Source organism: Zea mays, chromosome 4, assembly GCF_902167145.1.
Source record: "Zea mays cultivar B73 chromosome 4, Zm-B73-REFERENCE-NAM-5.0, whole genome shotgun sequence".
Lineage (NCBI taxonomy): Eukaryota > Viridiplantae > Streptophyta > Magnoliopsida > Poales > Poaceae > Zea > Zea mays.
This window is the reverse complement of record NC_050099.1, coordinates 218216929-218224504: the sequence shown is the minus strand read 5'-3', so window position 1 is coordinate 218224504 and position 7576 is coordinate 218216929. Positions and strand designations below refer to the sequence as shown.

The following is a 7576-nucleotide window of genomic DNA, read 5'->3' as shown; positions in this document are numbered from 1 at the left end:
AAGCCGAATCCCGCTATACTTTGGAAAAGATCAAGGTTTAGTGAGGAGAAAAGGGAAAAGGAAAGGGTAACGCCTGAATTTGGTGAGGGAAAAGAAGAAAAAATTCTACCCCCAAATTCAGGGCGTTACACGATGGAGGAGTGGTGGTCCGACTAGGAGCAGGACGGCGAAGAGGAGGCGCGCGCCTCGGCGCCGGCAGCCAGCCTTGACCCCGCCGGCAGGGGCCCCTGGGGCGTGCAGTGGGTCGTCGTGGGCCGCCCTGGCCCGCAGAAGCACGCCAACGCCGCGCGCCTCGCCGAGGTGCTCGCCGTGCCCTACTTTGCGGAGATCTAGCCCTTGGGTTTCGCCAGCGGCGAGGCCTAAGTCATCGGCGGCGAGCCAAAGTCCACTAGCAGAGGAAGAGGGGGGCAACTGAGACGAGGAGGCAGCTATGGGGCAGCAGTCGCTGATCTATGCGTTCGTGGCCCGTGGCACGGTCATACTAGCCGAGTACACGGAGTTCACCGGCAACTTTACAACCATCGCCTCCTAGTGCCTCATGAAGCTCCCCGCAAGCAACAACAAGTTCACCTACAACTGCGATGGCCACACCTTCAACTACCTCGTGGAAGACGGATTCAGTGAGTTATCCTGTCTTCCCCAATATTCCTTTTTGTTGCCCTTGCTTGCGATTCGTTGTCAGGATGCATCCGATATGTCCTGATTTTTGGTCACTTGTGTGTAGATCTTCTAGAGTTGGCTGTTACGCGGTTAGGTCGTTTTGATTGCAGTTGGTGATCATGTTTGTACAGTTCGTTTTATGTGGGAAATGGGAAGCATGCTCCCAGCTGCGAGCGCCTTAGTTACTCTTAGTTACCTGGTGATGCCTTAGATGGTAGGCATGGTTTTAGAGTCGAGTTTTACAGTATTTCTAGACACGTGTAGTACTGTGGTATTTGCTGAATCTTGCTAATATTTAGTATTGGACCATTAAACATTAATGTGTGTATGTGTTGCTTCACATGCTAAAATGGTGTATGTTCTCACAACTTAAACTAGCCAATGGATGATGCCAAAAGTTTTACATTACGAACATGGTTCCATTATCCGTCTCTCTATTTTTTTTAAACTTTTTTATAAAATAACTCAACAATGCTTGACTACCACCCTGGCATAAAGCGCCACACTTCTCAAGAACTTGATTTGTGTTGCAATAGTGCCATGTCGGTCAATTTTAAATTTTAAAAATTATAAATTTACAGGTATACTGCTCTACTTTGCTTTGCAGCATACTGTATTGTTGCTGTTGAATCAGTGGGGCAACAAATTCCCATTGCTTTCATGGATAGGGTTAAGGAGGATTTCACAAAAAGGTATGGTGGCGGGAAAGCTGCTACTGCTGCGGCTAACAACCTCAACCGAGAGTTCAGTTATGTATAACCAAGGTCTTGAAATCAGCGATTATATTGTTGTTCCTCTTAAAACAATATGTACTTTCTGCAGATTAAAACTTAAAGAGCACATGCAGTATTGTGTGGATCACCCTGAAGAGGTTAGCAAGTTGGCCAAAGTGAAGGCACAGGTTTCTGAAGTCAAGGGTGTTATGATGGAAAACATTGAAAAGGCATGTTTTATGGATTGGTCAAGCTATACAATCTAACTGTTGGTATTGATGGCCACTTTAAGAATGTTCTGATTGTTTTGTTTCCCAAATGCAGGTCCTAGATCGTGGAGAGAAGATTGAGGTGCTTGTTGACAAGACTGAGAATCTGCGCTCACAGGTTTTCATGCATTCCTTTATCCTACTCTGTAGTGCTCCATTGAGTATTGTATTATTTTTCCCTTTTCTAGCTGTAGGCGTACATTTCGCTTAGAAGGGTAAATCCATAGATGTCGGAATATCTATAGGTTAGAAAGGAAATCCATGTAATATCTGTAGATTCGAAAGGCAATCCGTTTCCATAAATGCTGAGATATATCTAAGCATGTAAGCAGCATACTATGTCAAATCCTAAGAATACCATCATCGACTTGTTAGTGTTCATATGCAAATATAAATACAAAAGGGCCTCTCATTGACTACTGTCTACTGCAGAGTGAGGTTTTGAAGGCCACTCTTGCAACTGACGCCGTGATAGGAGCTATGGTGAGGGCACTTTGAATGGAATAAGCAAAATATTTTGCCTAGCACCTTGGCATTTGACTGCTGGATATCCCTTTTATAGGCTGGTGTGCACACTCCAGGTTCTGGATATGTTCTCCTACACCATGTCATGGGGGAGACTGGTGGTCAGCGTGGTGTTTGGGCGTATGCTTCTTGCTTTGACTCTCTAAGACGCCTCTTATTTTTGTTAAATTTTCAGTAGGGACTTTGATTATGTTTCATCAACTGGTGTGAATATCCACTGGATGGGCAAGCAAGTTTTCAAGGACTAGTATTATAGGAAATGGCATCATACTATGCAGTCAAATCTGCTTGTTAGTATGTTAGGTTTTGTTGGGGACTTGTTCTCAAATGCTATGAATTAAGAACAAGGCAACATAAAATGTTAAATGTTAATGCCCTTCGTCCGATGAAGCATTATTTCCTCAAGGATTTAATGAACTTCGGACGAAGGCTAAAACAACACAATTACGAAGGTTGAATTTTCATAATTAAACTCTCAAAGATTATATAAAATAATGTGAGATATGAAGCATTAAAGACAAGTAAATTATAAACAAACAACATCATTTACGTATTATATAAACTTGATGTATTCAAATACAATATTAGATACATTTATACCTCTGCCTTGGCAAGGAATGATTCCCGAGTGATGTGATTGCAATTACAGGAATGCATGAACAGTAAAGGAATATTGTTCACTATTTATAGGCACAAGACACAGCCTGTGAGGAATTACAATCATACCCCTCATAAAAGTTTACAACAATGACTCAAACACTTGTGGACTAAAAGGTTATTCTACTTTTAAGTCGGTTTGCAATTCCGAAGCTTCATGAACAGCAACATTCAGTCATCACGTGCAGACAGCTTCAGCCGAAGCTGTTTCTTCCTGCAGGACCTTCGGCGACGAAGCATGGTCCCAACAGTAGCCCCTTCGCGGTGCTAGATCGTTTTTCGTAACGAGCTTGATCCGTGAAAAAAGTCTCTTAGGCTTCAGGAAGCCGAAGGTCCGAAAAACACCTTCCCTGAGCTCGTTGTCGAGAAACGATTCAGCTTCCGAGCGCGTAGCGGTCCCACCCTGCAGGGTTACTATTTGGTCTCTGCGGTCCACCGTGCAGCGGGTGTAAGCAGCTGTCTACCTAGTGTAAAAATCCTGACGATTCACCTTCTTACCTGCAGCACTATATAAACAGACGGGTAGGTGTGAAGTTACCACAACATTCATTGCTATTGCACTGTTTTGCTGCCAAAATTTTTAACCATAGCCGAAGCTTGACTCTCGCAAGCAGACGAAGCTCCAGTTTTAAAGCCTACTTCGTCAGAAGAAAAAGCTTCGGAAGAAAAAGTTTTTTAGTTCCCAAGAAATTCAGAATTAAATGGCCAGAGTGCGCTTTACCGCTAGAGTTGAGCGTGAGGGAGGCGAAGCCGAAGGAGCGGAGACTGTTCCTATCTCCGAAGCGATGCAACGATCCGGACTGGTGACCTTGGAAGGAATCCGTACTGCCGAGACAGAGCAGACTGCTGCCGAGACAGAAGAAGCTGTTGCCGAAGTGGAAGAAGGAAATATTGAGGAAGCTGATTCCGATGATGATTACCATATTGCCGTGCCAAGCAAGCCCAGCCACTTGGACTTCGGGAAGTCGACTGTCTCCAAGGCTGATTTCTCCAAGATGGTGAAGTCGGGTTATTTCAGTGAGAATGAGAAGAAGCTACTTCGCTTCGGGGGGAAGAAACTACCCCGAAGCCAGAAAAAGATGAAATAGTTATTTTTAAGAGCTTTCTGAAAGCTGGATTAAGATTCCCCTTAAATAGGATGATATCTGATGTGCTGCAAAGATTTGGTATCTACTTTCACCAACTGACTCCCAACGCAATTGTCAGGCTCAGCGTCTATATCTGGGCTCTCCGAAGCCAGGCGGTGGAGCCATTTGCCGACAGCTTCTGTCGAGTTCATGAGTTGCATTACCAAACTAAGGCCAGAAAAGATGGATTGCATGAAAATTTTGGCTGCTATAATTTTGCTTATCGGAAAACCACGAAGTTTCCCGTGATCAGCTACCGAAGCAAATGGCCGGCAGGCTGGAAATCAGAATGGTTTTATGTCAAAGTTGATGAAGATAAAGAGAAGCTGGTTCAGAGCCCTCTTGAATTAATCTTCGGAGAAACAAGACCCCGATGCAAAATGGTAGTAGAAGGTCCAACTTGGGCTGCTCTGGGCGAATTCAAAATTATAGCAGAACATATTGGCACTAGAGATTTAGTGCAAGAATTCCTGGCCTTCAGAGTTTTTCCAACGATGAAAGAGTGGACAATGCCGAAGCTTAAAGGGGAAAAGAAAGAGGGGGAACTCGTCAGGCTACCTTATCATTATAAATTCAAGAAATATTTTAAAGTACCCTGCCAAGAATGGCTTGATACAATTGAAATAATGAGCAATGAAATTCTTGGGAACTACTCTAAAAAAGAGGACCAACTGATGACAGCGGCCTTCGGCACTCGACCGAAACGAAGGCTGAACAGGGTGCTTGATGCCATAGGATTTGAATACGCTGACTACGGTCGACTGGGCGGAGATGCCGGAGGCCCGAAGCGAAAAAGGATTGCCAGCGCTACTGACGAAGAGGTCGTCAAGGTAGCCAAAAAGAAAAAGAAAGATTCTGAAAATCTTAGCGCTGAAGGGTTAAATCTTGAGCTGAAGGTGGCCACTTCAAGAAAGAGAAAAGGTGCATCCCCGGAGCCGGAAACGCCGGTCCGAGAAGAAGATATTCCTGCTTCTCCTTCTGCTGTTGAAGTAGAAGAGATTATGAAGGTAATGACTGAACCCTTGCCTATCAGGCTAAGTCCACTGGCACTGGAACTGACGAAGTTTTTTCAGAAGGACAAGGCAGCTTCGGCAGCAGAAAGTCCTGCGAAGCCGAAAAAACGGAGAATTATTCAAGTAACAGATGTGATCCACCAGACGCCGCCACCGGCAACGGTGCCGAAAATTGCCTTTGCTGAAACTGCCGAAGCCGAAGCTACTGGAATGAAAACTACTGAAGCTGAAACCGGCGAAACCGAAGCTACCGGGGCCGAAGCCGGGGCCACCAAAGAGTCAAACCTGGAAACTACACTTGAGGTTATTGACAATATTCTCCTGAAAATGGCCGAAGAAGAAGCTACTGTGGCTGCAGTGAATACGGCAACTGAGAAGGGGAAAGAGCAAATTGATGAAATTTATGAAGGAGAAGATTTTAACTTTCAAGACCTACTTGGACAAGAGTTAACAGACGCTGAGAAAGAGGAGTTGAAAAAATATGCCATATCTTGCGGATATAAATCAGGCGCTATGCTATTTGGTGGGGTGAACGAAGGGAAACTAAGGTGCCTTCGGAACCGCACCTAGGCCAAAATTGTCAGAACCCTTTCCAAAAGCATTGGCTTGCCGAAGGTGGAAGCGGACTTGTGTCGTTACCAACGACACCACATCGCCGGAGGCTTGCTTTATGCTAACTTTAAGGTAACGAATATTTTTGTTATTTTATTAGTATTATTATTAACTTTTGGGTCGTGTTCTAACGAAGATCATTTCGACAGAGCATATTATTAAGCAAGGTTCTGAAAATGCAACAAGATCTGGAGGAAGAGAAAAACAAAGCCGTCATTCAAGATTTGGCTGAAAAAGTTGAAAATCATGAAGCCAATCTGAAAAAGAAAGACTTCACAATCCAAGATCTTGAAATCATGGTCAAAGAGCACGAAGGTGCATTAGAAAAGAAGGATTTTGTTATTCAGACCATGGAGGGCTCTTTGGCTGAAGTCCAAACTGAAAATGACAAATTAAAGAATGAATTGCTCCGTCAATCAGAAAAATTCGAGCAAGAAAAGAAATATTTTGAAACAAGCCTGAAAGCTGAAGTGGATAAATACTCAAATTTGCAGAAATCCTTTACAGAACTTCAGGAGAAATGCTTAAGCTTCGGCATCCGATGTGTGCAGCGGCTGAAGGACATGTTTCACTCTGTCGGAGCTAGCTCTTCCAAATTTACACCTTCAGCTGAAAATCTGCCAAGAACATTAGAACATATTGAAGACGAAGTTGATGCCCTTGACGAAGTTATTGGTGGGCACGCTGACTTCTGCGCCCTGGTAGCTTCTCGGGGCACAGCTGCTGCTTTTTTGAAGGCTGGCTGCACACATGGAAACATCGTGAACAGACCAAACTTCAGCTTGTCAGCTTCAGATTTGTTAGATATCCCAAGCTTAGCCAGAAGCATCGGAAATAGATTCATGACCCAGATCTGGGTAAATGGCGGGCGGAAAATGGCACGCGACGAAGCTCGAAGCCATCTGAAGCCGGTAAGAAACTTATGTTTGTTACTTTTATCTTCTCCTTTGAAATTTGTACCTTTCTTACTGTGCTGTTTGATATATACAGGATGACGAAGCTGAAGATTGACAATGCTGAAGTTTGACAAAACTGAAGACGAAGCCTTAGCTGAAGCTTAAAATTGCTTATAATGCGCTTTCCTGCAAAAATTCTTAGAGAAACTCTTGTAATATAGATATGGAATAACTTATGTAAATTTGTACATACCTTGTAATATATTGCCTCCTATAACCGCATCCAGTCTGCTTTGCTGTGGACGAAACTTCTCTTTTGAGCCGAAGGCGAAAAACACCTTCCCTTCTTTTCGTACACAACGAAGCATAGAAACTTTTTCCTTCGAATCTTTTCCTTATTTTCTGAAGCACCTGTCTTTTTTGTGTAGCATGATGATGACTCTACATATGTCTAAATGGATGTTTTATGAATGCAAATGACATGATGATATGTTATGTGCAAATGAATATTAGGACACATGTTCAAAAAACCATAAGCACGGCCCTTCGTCCCCTCAAGAATGATAAAAATCTTTTTGCCGTTTACTTTTCGGCTTCACCATTTACTTTTCGGTGTATCAGCGTTGACTTTTCGCTGTAAGCCTCCCTTAGGAGCTTCTTCGCCTTTTACTTTCAGCGGAATCAGCGTTTATTTTTCGCTGTAAGCCTCCCTTAGGAGCTTCTTCGCCTTTTACTTTCAGCGGAATCAGCGTTTATTTTTCGCTGTAAGCTCTGCATTCCCTTAGGAACGACTTTTGAGCTTCTCCCTGTTTTCTTTTCTTTTTTCTTTGCACTCGAAGGTGCGTTCTCAACTTTTACATTTACATTTTGGGGGATATCGCTCTTATAGAATTGAAATAAGGAAAAGAAAAATTACATGTTGTGGCCCCATTAAAAACCTTTCTCCCCCTTTGGAAAGGAAAAGGGTGCCACAAAAAAGAACATAAAAAATTACATCAAACTAAACATAATATCGCCGAAGCTCATCCGCATTCCACGATCTAGGAATGTCATTGCCGTCCATATCCTTCAATCTGTAGGAACCAGGTCTTGACGAAGATACTA

The 7576-nt window shown here is 43.4% G+C and overlaps 1 pseudogene; it reads left to right on the top strand.

The window, feature by feature from the left end:
- Nucleotides 1-426: 426 nt before the first annotated feature.
- LOC103655909 (vesicle-associated membrane protein 721-like) lies at nt 427-1836 on the top strand (annotated as a pseudogene).
- Nucleotides 1837-7576: the final 5740 nt, after the last annotated feature.